The sequence below is a fragment of the Panthera tigris genome, chromosome B1 (assembly GCF_018350195.1).
Source record: "Panthera tigris isolate Pti1 chromosome B1, P.tigris_Pti1_mat1.1, whole genome shotgun sequence".
Classification (NCBI taxonomy): Eukaryota; Metazoa; Chordata; class Mammalia; order Carnivora; family Felidae; genus Panthera; species Panthera tigris.
The window spans coordinates 23907815-23926263 of NC_056663.1; the positions used below are offsets into that span (position 1 = coordinate 23907815).

General features: G+C 34.8%; 1 protein-coding gene across 1 annotated transcript in view; it reads left to right on the top strand.

Annotated features, from left to right (window-relative positions):
* The first annotated feature begins 7559 nt into the window (after window positions 1-7559).
* The window catches only part of SGCZ (sarcoglycan zeta), a 542868-nt gene continuing 531978 nt past the window's right edge, over window positions 7560-18449 (top strand). The window contains exon 1 of the mRNA XM_042982634.1: window positions 7560-7603. The gene's annotated coding sequence lies outside the window, so the exon portion shown is untranslated. The remainder of the gene's footprint in view (window positions 7604-18449) is intronic.

Sequence of the window (18449 nt, forward strand, 5' to 3'; positions counted from 1 at the left end):
CACATTTTCAGTATGTTTGGAAAGGCAGCCTCTCGAAGCCCTAATTCTAAAACCTGGAATATAAACTGTAGCAATTCTTAACGATGCATGAACACATTGTGATTACTTTTGCAACACTGCCAAAGGCAAAAGAGTTTGGTAACTTCTTGTTGGAGTGGATGAACCTATGGATGAATTTGACTTGTTTTGACAAACTGTTTTAGCTAACAAAGACATAAGCTTCGTTATTGCTTCCAGAATATCCTAGTAAACTCGTCTTTGTGTTGTTTAGTGTGTAACAAGGGGAAGAATCTTTCCCCCTACCTGGGTCTTCTATTCTTTGATGGCTTGGTTTCTATGTGGATTAAAAAAGAATGCAATAATAATGAGACCACACGATGTTGGCATTTTCATTCACACTCCTCATATAAATCCTTCCACATTAGCCTTTTTGCTGTTCTGTGACAGAATAGTGCCTCCATATTTCCTCACAACTTCAGCCTAGGGTCATAGGCAGAATTTATTGCTTTTGGACAAAGGCTATGTCTTATGAGACATATAGATGAAAGAGTAGTCAAAACTTAGATTTTAAAATAAGTTATGAAGTTTAAAACAGAGCTAAGAGTGAATTCCAGCTTATAAATCTGGGTAGAAATTCAGGTTTTAAATTTTATCTGCAAAGGCAACAGCCCAATTTATCATGACTTTTTTTTTTTTTTTTTAAACCTCAGAGAGGAAAACAACCTGAGGTCGTCCTCGTCTTTTTTTTTTTTTTTTTTTTTTTTTTTTTTTTTTTTTTTTTTAAGTCAAACCAAGCAGAGTCTAAAGTCAAGTGTGATTAGGCAGAAAACATTATATATTCAAGTGCTGGATATGTTCATAACAAAAATTTTTTTGCCTATGAGCATGAATTGAATTTATTTGAAAATGAATTCAGGCTGCTTAGTGGATCACAGTTCAAATTGTCCTTGAGGAAGTATATGTGAACTCTAGTTTTAGTACCGTTAAAAGAGCTGAGCTCATATATAAGAAAATATGTTCAACAATTATACGTTTATTATTTTTCATTATTATGTCTTTTTTAGTTTTTATGATTTTCTCAATCATCAGCCCTTTGATTTCATGTTTTTCTCATTCTAAAATCACAAAATGGTCAAACATAATGAAAATCAACAAATGTTCAACGATAATGATAATTCAAGATACTGTGATTTTACTATCCTAGAATAATTGTAGATTTCTTTGTATGTTGGTTGTCTAAACTGCATATAAATGCACAGTATTCAATACAGTATCAGAAAAAGTTATGTATTTTTGCCAATGTTCGATATTCCAAAAATAGAATAAGACTACTTTATTAATATCTTTTTTAAAATAGAAGTTGAGATATATTTCTCTGAAAGTTCATGGGATCTGGTAAAAAAGAGCTTTCATGACAATGTAAAGTCGGTATTATGGTGGCTGTAATCTCCTACATTGTTTGTACTCAGTTTCTAACATGCCTAGCGATGGATGGCAAAATGATACTTTGAAAAGTATCTGTGGAAACACCTTAGGATGCAATTTGTCCGTGTACATCTCTAGTGTCCAAAAGATTTTTCTGACTTTGTGTATTAGACTTATTCATGAATTATACATGCCAGATGGACCCTGTGAGGTTACGTACGGAACTGATGTACTTTCCAAACATTTTGGATTATTCTTCACTCTACTTCCATTCAGAAAAATAATTCTTAGAGCCTTTCAAGTTTTCATTTGCATCATGCCTGCTTTCAGGAAAATTGAGCATTAAAGATAGTAATGTAATATCTATCTATCTATCTATCTATCTGTCTATCTATCTATCATCTGTCTTTGTAGAGTTCATTCTTATAGAATGTCTCAGTACTTGCTTAGACGGAAATTCAAATAGTATTTTTTAATAAGGTTGAAATAGTAGTACTCCAACCCTCCAAATCTTCAGATACAAGCGGAGTGATCCCAGATACTATTTCTCTCAAAAAGATAAAAGAATGAATAAATGTACCCTAGTTTTGTTATCTTTTTTTTACTTAGAAAATTATGCTTCAGTTTTTCTTTGCAAATTTTAGAAGCAAAAGATATGACCTGATCTCTCTACAAAGGTATTGACAAAATGAGTTTTGCTCTCCTTCTCAATTCCAAACTCTGATAAATATGTTTTTGTTTATGTACAGAAAAATCCAAGCAAAGCAGTTGGGCATTTATCTGTGTGCTGATAGGATATAATTGACATGTTATTTCTGATGTGCTTTTACAGCCTACAACCTGCTGTTTGTTAAGCAGATAAAAGATTGTTAGGTTAAAAGAACACTAACAATTTTCTGATTCACTGCAACTGGTCACCAATTATAATAATCTCTCTCTATATATGTATATGTGTTTATTTACAAGGCATCTGTCTAAGGCTCTATATGTGAGTTCTGCTCTCCCGTAAGCCCCTGATTGTAACTGATTAAAACAGCAGTGTGGACATTACCAACAACAGAGAGGGCATTTATTATTTCACATGTTGCCAGTATTTCTTTTGTGATATACAAACATTTCAGTAATGGGATCCTTTATGGGATTTGGATATAATGAAATTATTTGTTAGGACATTTGGAAGGCAGGTAGATGCTTGGCAGAAACATTAGAAGCCATGTGATTATTATTTATTTAAACAATGTTTAAGTGTATTTGACATGTTAGTTTCAGGCATACAACATCATGATTTAACAATTATATACATTATGGAATGCTCACCATGATCAGTATTTTATAATATTAACGAGTATATTTTCAATGCTGTACTTTTCATCCCCTTGGTTTATTTATTTTATAATTGGAATTGTGTACCTCTTAATCCTCTTTACCCATTTTGCCCATTCTCCATCACCTTCTCCTTTGGCAACCACCAGTTTGTTTTCTATATTTGAATCTGTTTCTCTCTTTGTTGTGGTGGTGGTTTACATTTGTTTTGTTTTTTTTTTAAATTCCACATGTAAGTGAAATTATATGGTATTTGTCTTTGTCTGGCTTATTTCACTTAGGATAACATCCTCTAAAAAGAAAAAAAAATAATAATAATAATACCCTGTAGATCCATTCATGTTGCAAATTGCAAGATTTCATTTTTAGGGGTGAGTAATATTCCACTGTATATGTATACCACATCTTCCTTATCCATTTGTCTATTAAAAACACTATTTCAAAAAAGATATATTCACTCCTATGGTTATTGTAGTGTTATTTACAATTGCCGAGATATGGAAGCCCCATGGTTATTTTAGACATACAGAGAGAATGTCTAAAAATTGAGAGGGAACACGCAGTATCAGTTTCTTATCTATGCCTATGTCATAGGGCCTAATGTTGCAAATGTCACACACCGCCCCAGGAGGTGAGGCTGCTATTTAGGTCTTTCTCTCAAAGCTCTTTCTTTAGGATTATTTGCCTTTCTGAAGCTTAAATTCAGTAAAAATCAAAGTGGAAAACCTACCTCTGTCAATGTGCATAATCTATATAATATTAATTATTGAATTTTTAAAATTTAGTTTCAGGCTTACCATAAGACTTTCAGCATCTTTTAGTGGCAGCTGGTGAAGATTTGTACATAGACTGAAACAATGGAAGAAGGAAATACATACCTTTCTTTTCCTTGGTAGGTTATATTAAATATTATAAAGATGATTAATGGGATATGGAAATTTCCAGATAAACATAGTTTGAATAAAACCACACGGAAAGCAGTGTTTCTTCAAAAATAGTGATACAAATAGCTTTGATATTTATAGCACACTTATTGTATGGGAGATTCAGTGCTAAGAGCTTTACCTGTCATATCTCCTTTATTTCCTTCCTAAACATGTAAATGGCTTTTTACAGATAACTTGACCAGAATTGCATGATGACAGAGTTGGGTTGCCAAACTAGGCAGAGAGCCCACTCCCCTCACCACAATCCATGCATAGAATTTTAGAAAAATTCAAGATATTTAGCGGCAGATGCTATTTACTTTTTTTCAAACATGCTTCTTCTCAGAGAATATCATTCATTGTATTTTATGTTCATAGAATCCAGAGTATTGATGCAAGTGATATCAATAAGTGATAAAAGATTCTTAAAGTTATCAATGTAATGAGATTAAGGTAAACCATATACTAACTGAGACACATGAAAGAACGCAATGTATCAAAATAAATCCTTTAAATAATTTAACACTGCTTGTTGGTCTCATCCTGGTTTTAATGAGAAGCATCTGAGTTGATACATCAGTCCCTTTAAAGGGATGCTGACAATATGGATGTTACATTTGTTTCTCTGTTCAAATCTTGATTCCCTAGTTGAATCCCCATATTTTTATTAAATTTTTTCACTTATTTATTTAAGTAATCTCTGCACCCAACATGGAACTCGAACTCAAGACCCCAGCCAAGATCAAGAGCTGAATGCTCTCCTGACTGAGCCTGCTAGGCACCCCGATCTCCATACCTTTATTTCTATGCCTATATATTCTGTTAAAGAGCAATTAGATCCATGCAGTTTAATTAAACAAATACTATAATTTCTTTCATTTTTAAGACACTCTTCTAAGCATAATGATAATTGTGGAGTAAAATGTGTCCCCTGTATTCAAAAGATAATCTATAGACTAAGAGAAAATTCTTGTAAACTGCGTATCTGATAAAGCAGTAGTATCTAGAATATTTTGAGAGTTTAAAGAACACTCAAACTCAACAATTAAAAAACCAAACAGTTCAACTAGGAAACTCAAAAGACATGAGACATTTCACCAAACGATTACACAACTGGCAAATAAGGATATGAAGAGATGTTCAACTTGTGAGCCATGAGGATAATGCAAATGGTAACCCCAATGAGATATTACTACACACCTGTTAGAATGGCCGAAATAATTGCCATACATTAATAATGCTGTTGAGGATGTAGGAACACTGCGCCACTCATACATTGTTTGTGAGCATGTATAATGTTTCAGCCCCTCCAGAAAGAAGTTAGTAGTTTCTTTAAAAAAAAAAATGAACATGTAAATATTATGTGACACACCAGTTGCACTTCTGGCCATTTTCACAGAAAAAAATGAAGACTTATGTCCACACAAAATCTGTACACGAATGTGTATAGCAGCTTTATCTGTAGTTGCCCAAACTGGAAGCCACCTAGATGTTCATTAAGAAATGAATGGTAAGGGGCACCTGGGTGGCTCAGTCGGTTGAGCCTCCGACTTCGGCTCAGGTCATGATCTCACAGTTTGTGGGTTCGAGCCCCGTGTCGGGCTCTGTGCTGACCTCTTGCTCAGAGCCTGGAGTCTGTTCAGATCCTGTGTCTCCTTCTCTCTCTGCCCCTCCCCTACTCACGCTTTGCCTCACTCTGTTTCTCAAAAATAAATAAATGTAAAAAAATTTTTTTTTTAAAAAGAAGTGAATGGTTGAAAAACTTGTGCTACATTCAGCAGTCCAAGGAACAAAGTATTGTTACATGAAGCTCTTCGAGTGAATCTCCACAAAAATTATGCTGAGTGAAAAAAGACAATCGCAGAAAGTTACGTACTGTTTGATTCCAAGTATATAACATTCTTGAAGTGACAAAATTATAGAAACAAAGGACAGATCACTAGTTGCCTAGGGTTCAGATGAAAGTGGAAAGTGAATGAATGTGAGTGTTAAAAAAGCAAGCAGGATTCTTGTGATGGAAATGTTCTGTATCATGACCGTATTGTCAATCTCCTCTTTGTTGTATTATAGTTTTGCAAGATGCTTCCATAGGGGGACTCTGGCTAAAGGTAAAAGGTATCTTTCGGTATTATTTCTTACAACTGCAAATGAATCTCCAATGATCTCAAAATAAAAAGTTTAATTAAAAGAGCAAAAATGTGATATGCACCTTTAAAATTTACTTTCTAACCTAGGTCCAGGTATCTGTAACACCTTTGAAAATAATCTGTATTGAAAATGACTCTTGACAAATACAGTCAATTATTTCCCACTCAACTTAGGCAAGAAAAATATTTTCAGTCTATGAAATAATTATGAGAACAGAAATCCATAGCTATGTGTCCATTTTAATGAAACAACTTGATATTTTGTGTTGAATATATGATCAACTGCAACTGGTAGCTACATAGCAAAATCCTTAGATTATCACTCAAAATCTAGTAAAGATTACCTAAAAGAGCTAAGAAATTACTGGCCACCAATGAGAGTAACTTACTGTTTATTTCTCAGATACATTACATTGTCATTTCCCAGGTAGTCTACAGTAGCTATTAATTTGCTTTCAAAATAAAGTCAGATTCTTCATCCATATTTTATAATACTTCCAAAATTGGTCTGGGTGAAAAAGGAAGTCACGGGAGCCTGGGTGACTCGATTGAGCATCTGACTCTTGGTTTTGGCTCAAGTCACGATCCCAGGATTGTGGGGTTGAGCCATGTGTCAGGCTCCGTATTGAGCTTAGAGGCTGATTAAGATTTTCTCTCTCTTTGCCCCTCTCCCCTGCTCATGCTCGCTCTCTCTCTCTCTCTCTCTCTCTCTCTCTCTTCTATTATACACTGACAATTTTCTCAAATATTTAAATATTTTACCATGGCAAACCCTGTAAATAGGTTGTACTGTTATTGTTACCATTATCCTCACTTTCACCACTTTGCAGATAGGTCAAATGAGGCCCAGAGAGCAGTCCGAATGAGGTTGCCCAAGGTAAACATCAGTCATAAATGGTGGTACTGGGATTCTTACTGAGGTTTGGCTCCTGAACGCTCCATGTAGTGCGTATCCATTTTTTTTTTCCTATGTGTAAGTCAGTGCGCAGTGTCCGATCAGTACTTTAAAAAATTTTTTTAAATATTTTTATTTATTTTTGAGACAGAGAGAGACAGAGCATGAACGGGGGAGGGGCAGAGAGAGAGGGAGACCCAGAATCCAAAGCAGGCTCCAGACTCTGAGCTGTCAGCACAGAGACCGACGAGGGGTTCAAACTCACGGAGTGTGAGATCATAACCTGAGCTGAAGGCGGACGCTTAACTGACTGAGCCACGCAGGAGCCCCCATCAGTACTTTTTAGGGATTTGCTTACTTCAGAATGAATATAATTGCCTACTTGCATTTTAGTAGATTTTTATGCTATATGCCAAAGTTACTAAGATTAAACTTCAGTGACTCTCATAACATTATTGGAAATTTTGCAAATATAATAAGGTTTATTGTGCATTAGCCTAAATGGTCACACTGTCAGAATTCAATTGAGCATAGCAATGGAAGCTTATAGTCCAATGTACTGTGTACAAAACAAACAAACAAAAATCTAGGCTTGAACAAGTGAAATACTCAGTTTTCACAGGTAATAGAATTTTAATAGCAGTGTCAGGAATCAGATTCTCTGAAAACACAATTTTTTGAGGTGACAGAGGTTTTCAGGTAAACTGAGATTTTTATTTTGTTGACTGTGAATAGAAATTTCCTAGCATACTTTGTGAATGGCATTGTATACAAAGCTGGTTTGCTTTGGGTCTTGTTTTCCCAGGGAGGCAGTGACAAAGTGATGCTACTCAGAGGCAATGTCGTGTCTGCAAATGGAAACAGAAGAATCCCAGTGATGTTTACATGTGAGAATAATGCCAAAAAAGGCATATGTTAGCTCGATACTCACAGATTAAGGGACTTTTTTTTCTTTGATAATAGTAGGTATAAAGTGCCATTGAATAATTTTGCGAACTTATGTGTGTTGGTAAAGATAGGCTAGGCTGTGCTGCAGTAACAGAAAAACTCAAAAATACTAGGGTTAAACACCACCAAGGTTTAATTTATACTCATATAAAGTCTATGAATTTGGGTATTTCTGTCATGCATTTTGTAACTGTAACATCTGGCACGCATGGCTTCCATGTTTGTCACTGGGTGGGACAGATTGGTGAGAAGACAGATTGGGTCATAACTGCCTTGAACCAGCAGTGAAACATCTCACTTTCCTTTGGCCAGAGCTAATCACATGACCTCAAACTAACTATAAAAAAGACTGAAAAGTAGCAGCTGTTGAATAATTACTGACTGTCTCTACCACGTGGGTTAGAAGGATATTTTAAAATATTAGTTTTAGGGGCCCCTGAATGGCTCAGTCAGTTAACCATCTGACCCCTGATTTCAGCTCAGGTCATGATCTCATAGTTGTGGGATGGACCCCCACATCAGGCTCAGTTGCTGAGCATGGGGCCTGCTTAGGATTCCCCCTCTCCCTCTCTCTTTGACCCTCCCCCACCTTTCTCTAAATAAATAAATAAACTTAAAAAATAAAATCTTTAAAATACTAAGTTTAGATTAAAGACACAGTAGGTTTTGTTTTCTAATTGTCTATTTGCTGTCAATAAACTGTTGTTCTTCTGTAGTTTGTAATAATTAATAATTGATTGTATCTGAAGTCACTTGAAAGTGTCTTCATATACCTGATCCATATTCAAATATTTTTCTCTGTGGTACATAATGCAGATATTTTCCAATTAACAAAGAAAGTAAGGCCCAATTTAATAAGCGATTGGTTATGCTAGACAGTAAACACCCAAACTTAATTTACATTTGTCTACTTCTACCCCAGACACTTTATAAGCAGGAAATCTATCCATGTAATCACTGTAAGTGTGTTGTTTTCTTTTTTCCTAAGGGTAATAAATATACCATAAAATTTCAATAAATTTTACATACTTCCCCATTAATTTTAGTATTAAGTATTCTTATAGCCAATAAATTTGTGACAGATAAAATGACATCAAATTTTGGACTTTTAGGAAGTCAAAATAGTTGTTTCTTATGAGGTAAACATTTCACCAGAGCCTTCACATGCTTATGGGGCTAAATTCTTACTCTCAGAATTCATGGAACAAGTTGTGTTTCTACATATATATAATTAACTCCTTATCCCCACAGCTCCAGTCACTCAAATAAAAAGATATAATTGAGTAGGAAATACCTAATGGATTGTAAGATCACCATTGTCTTCACATGTATTATTTTAAATATCATTATTATGTGTGCATATGCATTATTTCAGAATGTTTTCTCATACGTTAACCCGTCCTTTGTTCACTCCCATCTTCTGTGACAGTACTGTCATTATAGACATGGAGGGACTAAGTCACAGAGAATCTTAGTGACTTCCCCATGCCTACAGGATGCACAGCTGGTAATGGGAAAAGCTAGAGCCTCTATACTGAGGCTTCCCATCTTTCAGACAAATATGCTTCCTTTTCCCCTTAAATACTGACTCAGTTTTCTGCAAATATACAGATACTTCCGATAAATATTCAGAGATGTTCTGAGGAACATTGGGAGGGCATCTATTACAGGGTAGAAACACGGGCTTCATCTGTATGGTAAAAATAGGGTTTTAAAGTTCTAGAGCAGGCATCGCTAAAATAAAAATAAACAAACAAAACATTTACCTAAGTTTAGGGTTCAAAAAGAGGAGAATAGCCATCCAGGAAGAAAAGTGTTAGCCCAGAGCCTGACTTTCACCACTTTGAGATCGTGACCTGAGCCAAAATCAAGCCTGACTTTAGTGTTAGCCCAGAGCCTGACTTTCACCAACTTTGAGATCGTGACCTGAGCCAAAATCAAGAGTTCCAAGGTTAACCAACTGAGCCACCCAGGTGCCCTCAGAATTGTGTGAATTTATAATGAGCTAGATTCTGGGTGTGTATGGGCGTATGTGGTAACAACAACAACAAAAATTAGAAAACAGAAAAGAGGTAGAAGAAGAAAGATCAGCCAGCTGACCTTTATACCATCCTATATTGTTTTGGGAAGTATTGATCAGAAAATAATTTAAGAGTGACATTAGGGGCGGTTTGGTGGCTCAGTCGGTTAAGCGTCCAACTTCGACAGCTCAGAGCCTGGAGCCTGCTTCGGATTCTGTGTCTCCCTTCCTCTGCCCCTCCCCTACTCGCATTGTGTCTCTCTGTGTCTCACAAAAACAAATAAATGTTAAAAAAGATTTAAAAACAAAAAGTAACATTAGTTAAAATTCAGTCGACTGCCATTTAGTAGGTGCTCATATTGAGTTCCTACTCTGCCAACAGTGAAACTGAATTTGGAAATAAGAGAAAATAGCATGTTAAAAACATTGCCTAAAAATGTCCTCATAATGTTTCATAAATTCAGTCTGTTCTTGCATAAGGGGAATTAGATTTTTCAGGAAAACCTATTACTTTTTTTTTCTCCTTGACATCTCATTCATCTTATCTACAGCCTTTATTTAAATTGTAAACGATAACTAGATGTTATTAATTATAACATTCTTTAACATGTGTGATTACCACTTGCTAAGAAGAACTGGTAAATAGCTGGTAATTATTCATATTCTTCAAATTGTCTGTGGATAAACATGATCACATCACGTGTACAAGTCCATATTTGTCAAATACATTTAGTTTTGTTTATATTTTAAGGAAGATATGAAATTTTCCATGTTTACCCATTTATTCTAAGCTCTCTGCTGTGTGAATGGTTTTCATCTTCAGCATGTATACGTTGTAAAGAAAGATTTAACCATTTACACATGTATAATATCCCCTTTTAATTTGTACAATATAATCATTTATTGTAATGCTGATAATAACTGAAATAATTAAAGAGACTCCATAGGGTACGACTCGTGAACAACCTCATTCTTTTGCATTGCTCTCTTTCTTGGTTGTTGTAACATATCTTTTACCTGGCAGTATTTCAGGCAGATCCCAGAGCTTTACTAATCATCTCAGGAGATGACAAAAGCTCCTTTTCAGGGAATAAAAATGCCAGTTCTGTCTACTATTGAAGCTACTCCCATCCCATTTAAAACTACTCTTGTCCTTGGTCAGGCCTGTCTTTGTGCAGGAAGCCTGCAGTGATGAAGAGAGGCAGGTCAGTGGCTTCTCCCTTCATCTTTCTACCTCCTGACCCATATTCTAGCTACAGTGTCTGGTCAGTGTCATTTCTAGTGGTTTTGAGGGATCTGCATAAAAGCAAAAGAAAAAAAATACATACTCGTATGGGCTGGTCTAAATTGTACTTTTGCGTCTTGGGTGTCCGGTCAAATCTTGAGTGAGACACCTTTGGGGGTTTCCTGGAGAAATTTCTCCCCACCGAGGAATTCCTAAGTGTGGTACTTTGGCAAGGATGACACTGTCTGATCATTTACAATCCCCCTTAACCTGCTGCTTCTAATAGGCTTAAACCATACAAACTTGCTCTAAGTTTACCCACAGTCCTTTTGTCAAGATTTATTCAGGCTGGCTTCTCTTCCAGGTGGACACAAATCTACCTCACTAGAGGCATGAGACTTTGACCTGCCTTGGGTCATCTTTTCTCACTCTGTCATCAGGAGTACTAGTCAGCCTCACATTATGAGTTGTCTCAGGTGACAATCAGGCTCCAGAGCCTACATTGTACTGGATCCTACAAAATATAGACAGACTTGTAGAATGGCTCCTTTGAAGTGTCAGTGCTTGCCTCACATTCTACACACAAATACGGGTGAAGAGGAAGCACCTGGCAGAGAGGAAATGCCGTAGAACTCTGACAACTCTCTTCGAATAAACCTTTCCATTTAAATTTCAACTCATCAATTTTAAAGACTCCTCTTCCAAAGTCTTGAGTCTAGGTAGGTAGTAATGAGTGACTGGAGCGTTTGGGGAGTCACTCCTTAGTAAGCACTATATCAGTGAACGAACAAACACATCTTTATAGAAAATCTGGACAGTCAAATCCTTCTCATCCCCCAAGTTGTAGGCCCTCAGATAGAATTGAGACAATATGCACTGCCTTTGCATGAATGTCCTGGTACACTGATACAACTGACTCGCATGAAAATTATATTGTATTTCTTGACTTCTCACGTGAAAGAATCAACCAAATTTTGTAAAAGTATTCTGAAATTTAATTTACACTACTGTGTGGAGCATTTAAAGTAAATCAATCTGGTTTAATTCTTCTTTAACAACCATTGAATAAGGAACTATTCTTAAACCTAACTTACAATTATTCAACTCCCTTTTGATCACCATATGCCTTTTCTATGCAACTCTTTTCACACTTAATTTTGAAGAGCACCAGGGGCAATATTTCTCATATCTTGAATAAAATTTCCACTGCCACAATTTAAAATTCTTCTTGGTCAAAGGAGAAAACTGTCATGTGTTTTCATATGTGATATTACTATGGCATTTTTATGTTTTTAATTTTAAAATATAGGAGTTAAAGTACCTGATAACAGATACATTATAGGTATTAATTACTTTTCCTTCCTGGTGGTGGAAGATTAAAGAAAAACCCCTCTAAATTGTCTTTGTGCTGTAGATACAAAATACACTTGAGGTAGAATTAATGTTCTATGCTTTCTTTATTAGATATCTATCTAGTCTTCTATTTGTCACTAGTTTTTGGTGAAGGCTTTTGTTTGAAGGATTTTCATTAGTACCCTACATTGTTTCACAAAGAGTAGCTCTTACAAAACAAGTTTTTCTGAATTATTCTAAAAACAGTATGTATTTCTACCAGAGGACATTCTTCAAACCATATTTTAAGCTAGATTTTAAAATAGATTGATGTGCTATGACACAGTAATAAAAAAACCCTATTTTAATTATATTTCACATAATCTGAAATAAATGAAGGTGAAAACATGATGTTCATTTTTTTTCTAGTTCTAGGAATTAAAATGATGGTTATACCTCTTTTTCAAGAACTGACGAAATGATTGTTATATATACATTTTTCTATTGGTGTAGGTATCATGTTACTATTTATGTTAGAATTAAAATTTTCTATGTTTAGCAGTTAGATTTGTTCTCATTTGGCAATAACAGAAATCCTAAAGAATTGAGACTCAAACAGTTTAAAGGTTAATATTCCTCACATTGAATAAGTCTGGAGGTGGGAAGTGTAAAGTTGGTTACCATTGCTCAAGGATGATGTCTTAGATATAATCTTTACATTCTTCTATCCTTTCATCTTTAGCTAGTATCTTTTGGTTTCAGGAACACATGATGGCTGTTGCAGCTCCAGGCGTTAAGCCTGCATTCCAGACAGGAAGAATTAATGGTACATTAATAATACATGTTGTTGAGAAAACTGGATATACACATTCCAAAGAATGAAAATGGACGCTTATTTTACACCATGCACAAAAATCAACTCTAAATAGCTGAAATGCTTAAATATAAATCCTGAAACCATAAAACTCCTAGAAGAAAGTATAGGGAGAAACTCCTTGACATTGGTATTGGCAATGATGTTTTGCATTTGATTCAGAAATCACAGGTAACAAAAGCAAAAAATAAATAATTTAGGACTGTATCAAACTAAAACCAAAACAAAACAAAAACACAGTAAAGAGAACAATCAACAGAATGAAAATCCAATCTACAGATAGGGAAAATATATTTGTTAATCATATATCTGAAAAAACTTATCTGAGCTGTGTCTATATTTGTGAATTTGTGTGTGTGTGTATACGCACACACATACATATATAGTTCCATCTTATATACACAGTGAGATTGATAAGCAGCTGGAAATACAGATAAAATTAATTATGGTCTATAAATAAATAAAAATAATCTTCATCTTTTACCCAAATTCATACCTTTTTATATTAAATGTATATCCTTCCATGCTATACAATAAAATCTATTTTTTTCTCAACGATTTGATATCAGTGAAGCAATTATATCATTGTTAATGATGGGAAATTGTTATACATGTCCTATAGAAGGTAAATGCTAAAGCACCATAATTCCATTGTTTTTTGGTATTAGTACAAAAAGAGATATTATCATTAGTCATATCTCTGTAAACACTCTAAGTATTAAAACATAGTCTATGTATTTCTGCCCAAAGGGGATGTGGGAAAGATTGGAGCATGTGGGAATAGAGGTCATGATAGAAAATGGACTTTGCCATAGTCCCCCAAATTGCCTACAGTGGTATGCATGCCTCAAGAAAGTGCTCTGATCTGAATTCCCTGGGCCTAGTTTCAGAGATGAGACCCTGAAAACAGCTGGATCTACAGTCTTAAAGAAACATAAATATTCTTCTTTATTCACTAAGTATTATTCTCATTACATATGAAAACTCCTTTAGAAAAGGGCTATGTCTTACTGCTTTAGTATTTCCTGTTCCTAGTATCGAGTTGGTGCCCAAAATATGGGCTTTGAATGGGTGAATGGGTGGGTAAATGAATATTGAATACATAAATGAATACAAATATTTTAATAAATATTATTTTTACAATATTTATACTATTTCCAAACCAACCTTTAGACAAAATATTTTTATTTTATAGCATTTGTAAACTACCTATGTGTGACATTTTATTTTAATGTGTTTATGATCTGAGATTCTGAATTTCCAGTTTTGCTCATTTTTGTGGAATAAAATTGTACTAAGATAACAGTTTGAAGAAAGCAGGATAATTACATGAAGTACTTTATGGAACATCTCAATTTAGTTTAATTGATTAAGACAATGCTTCCTTAATTCAGAGAAAATGAAATTTGATCTAAATGTCTAAATTTGCCTGCATTTTCAATCAGTATATCAGTTAATCAGCATATATTATTTGTGGACCTACTACATAGAAATTCACTATACTGAAATTAAAGATTAAGAGTGTGTGTGTGTGTCTGTGTGTGTGCGTGCGCACACGTGTGTGTGTAGGATACAAAAAAGGTAGAACACCTGGAAAGATCAAATACAAAGGCGCCATAGGGCTCTAGGAATTTTAAGACAGGCAGGTATTTTGGAGCTGATACTACTTAGAAAAGCTTTAGAGATGTCAGAAAAAATGTTTATCTGTTTATTCATAATAGATAGTTAATCAATGATATTTTCTTTTTTTTATTCTTTATTTTTGAGAGAGAGTGAGAACGGGGGAGGTACAGAGAGCGAGATACACATACACAGAATTCAAAGCACGCTTCGAGCTCTGAGCTGTTAGCACAGAGCCCGATACAGGGCTTGAACTCATGAACTGGGGGATCATGATCTGAGCTGAAGTCAGACGCTTAACTGACTGAGCCACCCAGGCACCCCTATTTTCTCAGTGGTTATACAGAAATAGGCAAATATTTTAATCAAAATTTTATCTAAAATGTTTTGAGGATTGCCAGCATGTATTAGAAAGATAAATATTTCTCCAATTGGATTGTAAATTATGAAAAAATTCCATGATACATTTCTAAAGTACAAGGTCTAAATTACAATTAGAAAGATATTTTCTCTGATGATGAGTGATGTTGAGCATCTTTTCATGGTCTCTTAACTGTTTGGATATCTTTTTCGGAAAAGTGTTTATTCACATGTCTTCTGCCTTTTTCTTCACTGGATTATTTGGGGTTTTTTTGGGTATTGAGTTTGATAAGTTTTTTGTAGATTTTGGATACTAACCTTGTATCCAATATGTCCGTTGCAAGTATCTTCTCCCAGAAATACAATTCAAAACCACAATAAGATACCACCTCAAACCTGTCAGAATGGCTAAAATAAACAACTCAAGAAAACAGATGCAGCCGAGGATGTGGAGAAAATGGAACACTTTTGCACTGTAGGTGGGATTGCAAACTGTTGCAGCCACTCTGGAAAAAGTATGAGACTCCTTAAAAGATTAAAAATAGGACTACCCTATGAACCAGCAATTGCACTACTAGGTATTTATCCAAAGGATAAAGGAGTGCTGATTCAAGGGCACATGTACCCCAATGTGTATAGCAGCGCTATCAACAATAGCCAAACTATGGAAAGAGCACAAATGTCCATTGACTGATGAGTGGATAAAGAAGACGTGGGATGTGTGTGTGTATACACACGCACACACACACACACACACACACATACATACATAATGGAATATTACTTGATCAAAAAGAATGAAATCTTGTCCTTTGCAAAAACATGGATGGAACTAGAGTGTGTATGCTAAGCAAAATGTCTGTCAGAGAAAGACAAATATCATATGATTTCACTCATGTGTAGAATTTAAGAAACAAAACAAATGTACATAGAGGAAGGGAAGGGAAAAAAAGATAAAAAGAGTGAGGGAGGCAAACTGTTAAGAGACTCTTAAATACAGAGAACAAACTGAGGGTTGCTGGAGGTGAGGGTATGGGCCAAATAGGTAATGGACATTAAGGAGGGCACTTGGTGGGATAAGCACCGGGTGTTTTATGTAAGCGATGACTCACTGGGTTCTACTCCTGAAACCGATACTACACAGTATGTTAACAAACTTGAATTTAAATATATATATATATATATATATATATATATATATATACACACATATATATATATTACACTGAAAATAGCAACAGTCGCCAGCTTCACTCAACAAGTAGAACTAGTTTTGTTAGCTACCTAAATAAATTTTGAATCTGTAATGTATCCTCTTCCTACCTGTAGATTTGCTTTGATTTTTGGTTAGGTCTGCTAGGATTTATGAAGCATAGAGGAATAGAGCCAGTCACCAAAAAGAGTACATCCCCTGAATTAAGAATTCAAGAGCCACAGTCTCCTTGATTTTTTAACTGTATTAGTCTGAGTTCTCCAGAGATACAGAACAAACCATACCTATTATGCTATATTATATTATAGTATAGTATAGTATATGTTATATATGTATATCCATACACAATTATTTAAGACTCTGTTATATATCCTATTATATATTCTCTATGTATTTTAATATATATATATATAAATAATAGGACAAATATATATGTAAATATGTTCATATATTAATATAAATGTACCATTATTTTGTAAAAGTTTATTCATTTTTGAGAGACAGAAACACAGAGCACGAGTAGAGGAGGGGCAGAGAAAGAGGAAGATACAGAATCCAAAGCAGGCTCCAGACTCAGATGTCAGCACAGAGCTGGACACGGGGCTCGAACTCATGAACTGTGAGATCATGACCTGAGCCGAAATCGGATGCTTACCTGACTGAGCCTCCCAGGTGCCCCTACATGTACTTTCATTTTATATGTAATATACAACATGTAATAATAGGTACACATGCAGAAGGGAGTGATTTTAAGGAATTGAATAACACAATTTTGAATTTGGGGGCTGGCGTGTGTAAAATCTGTGAGGTAACTTGGCAGACTGGAAATTGAGGTAAAAGTTGATGTTGCTGTCTGGAGTCTGAATTCTGCAGGGCAGGAAGATTTCTGTCTTGCAGTCTTGATACAAAATTTATTTTTGCTTGGAAACCTCAAGTCTTTGCTCTTAAAGCCTTTGGCTGATAATATGAAGCCCTACCGTATTATGAAGAATAATTTGCTTTGCCCCAAGTCAGGTGATATAAATGTTAAATCTTATCTAAAAGTAAAATACCTTCACAGCAACATCTAGACTCTTGTTTGGCTAAATAACTGGGCATTACAGCCTAGCCAAGTTGACATATAACCTTAACCATCACAAAAACTAAGATGATACTGATGAGTAATAACTCTGAAAAAGGGATTTTTATTTTAATTTCAAGTTACATTTGCTAGACCTTACATGTAGGAATACTAACAGGTATTAAATCCATTTTTAAGGATTTTAAAAGCATTGATCTTTCTTCATAGAGACTCCCATTTTTTGTTTCCTTTTTAATAATATTTTTATTTAATTTTTTTTAATTTGTAAGCTGAAGATTTATTCTTTGTTAACTTAAAATTATTAATCTACTCATTAAGTTGTACTGTTAACAGCAGGTTTCTGTGGCTTATGATAGAGGCAATCTTTAGGATGTGACTTGTTTGAAGGAGAAGCAAATGATAGTATATTACTCAAGACAGCTCCAGTTTGTCTTTTAGTTATTTACATGCTTTAATTTTTCAGTGTCTTACAATAATTTGGTCATCAACACATATTAGTAATGTTTCTGTTAAATATAATTTATTGGTATTTTGGGGGGGAATTTTTGGAGGCAGAGTCTATCACGTAATAGTTATCTTACAATGTATTAAGTATCTTTTTTTGAATAATAATTTCACCTATCTCTTTGCCCTTTCCATCTTCCCATATGCTCATTGCACACAATTTATGTTTATAAAGCTCTGCTCCTTTTAATTGGTTTAGTCACTAAATCTGCTTTACTCAGTCTTAAATTTAACATTATTTACTGCATTTTGATTACTTGAGCTATGTTCCATTTAACATGCTGTATAATAGTTGCAATATTTTATATTTCATTGTGTTTGGTTACTCTTTCAAATACTGACATCTACTATCTTAAAGTTTATTCTTCCCAAAGGAACACTATAATTCACTGAGGATCGATAAAGCATTTTCCTATTGAAACAGATGATATCATAAAAACTTATTCTGGACAGAAAATTAAATCCACAGAGAGACCACTTTACCAACCGGCTGTGTGAGTAAGGCAGTCACTGATCTCTCTACTTTGGTTTCCTTTGTGTGTGCGTGTGCGTGTGC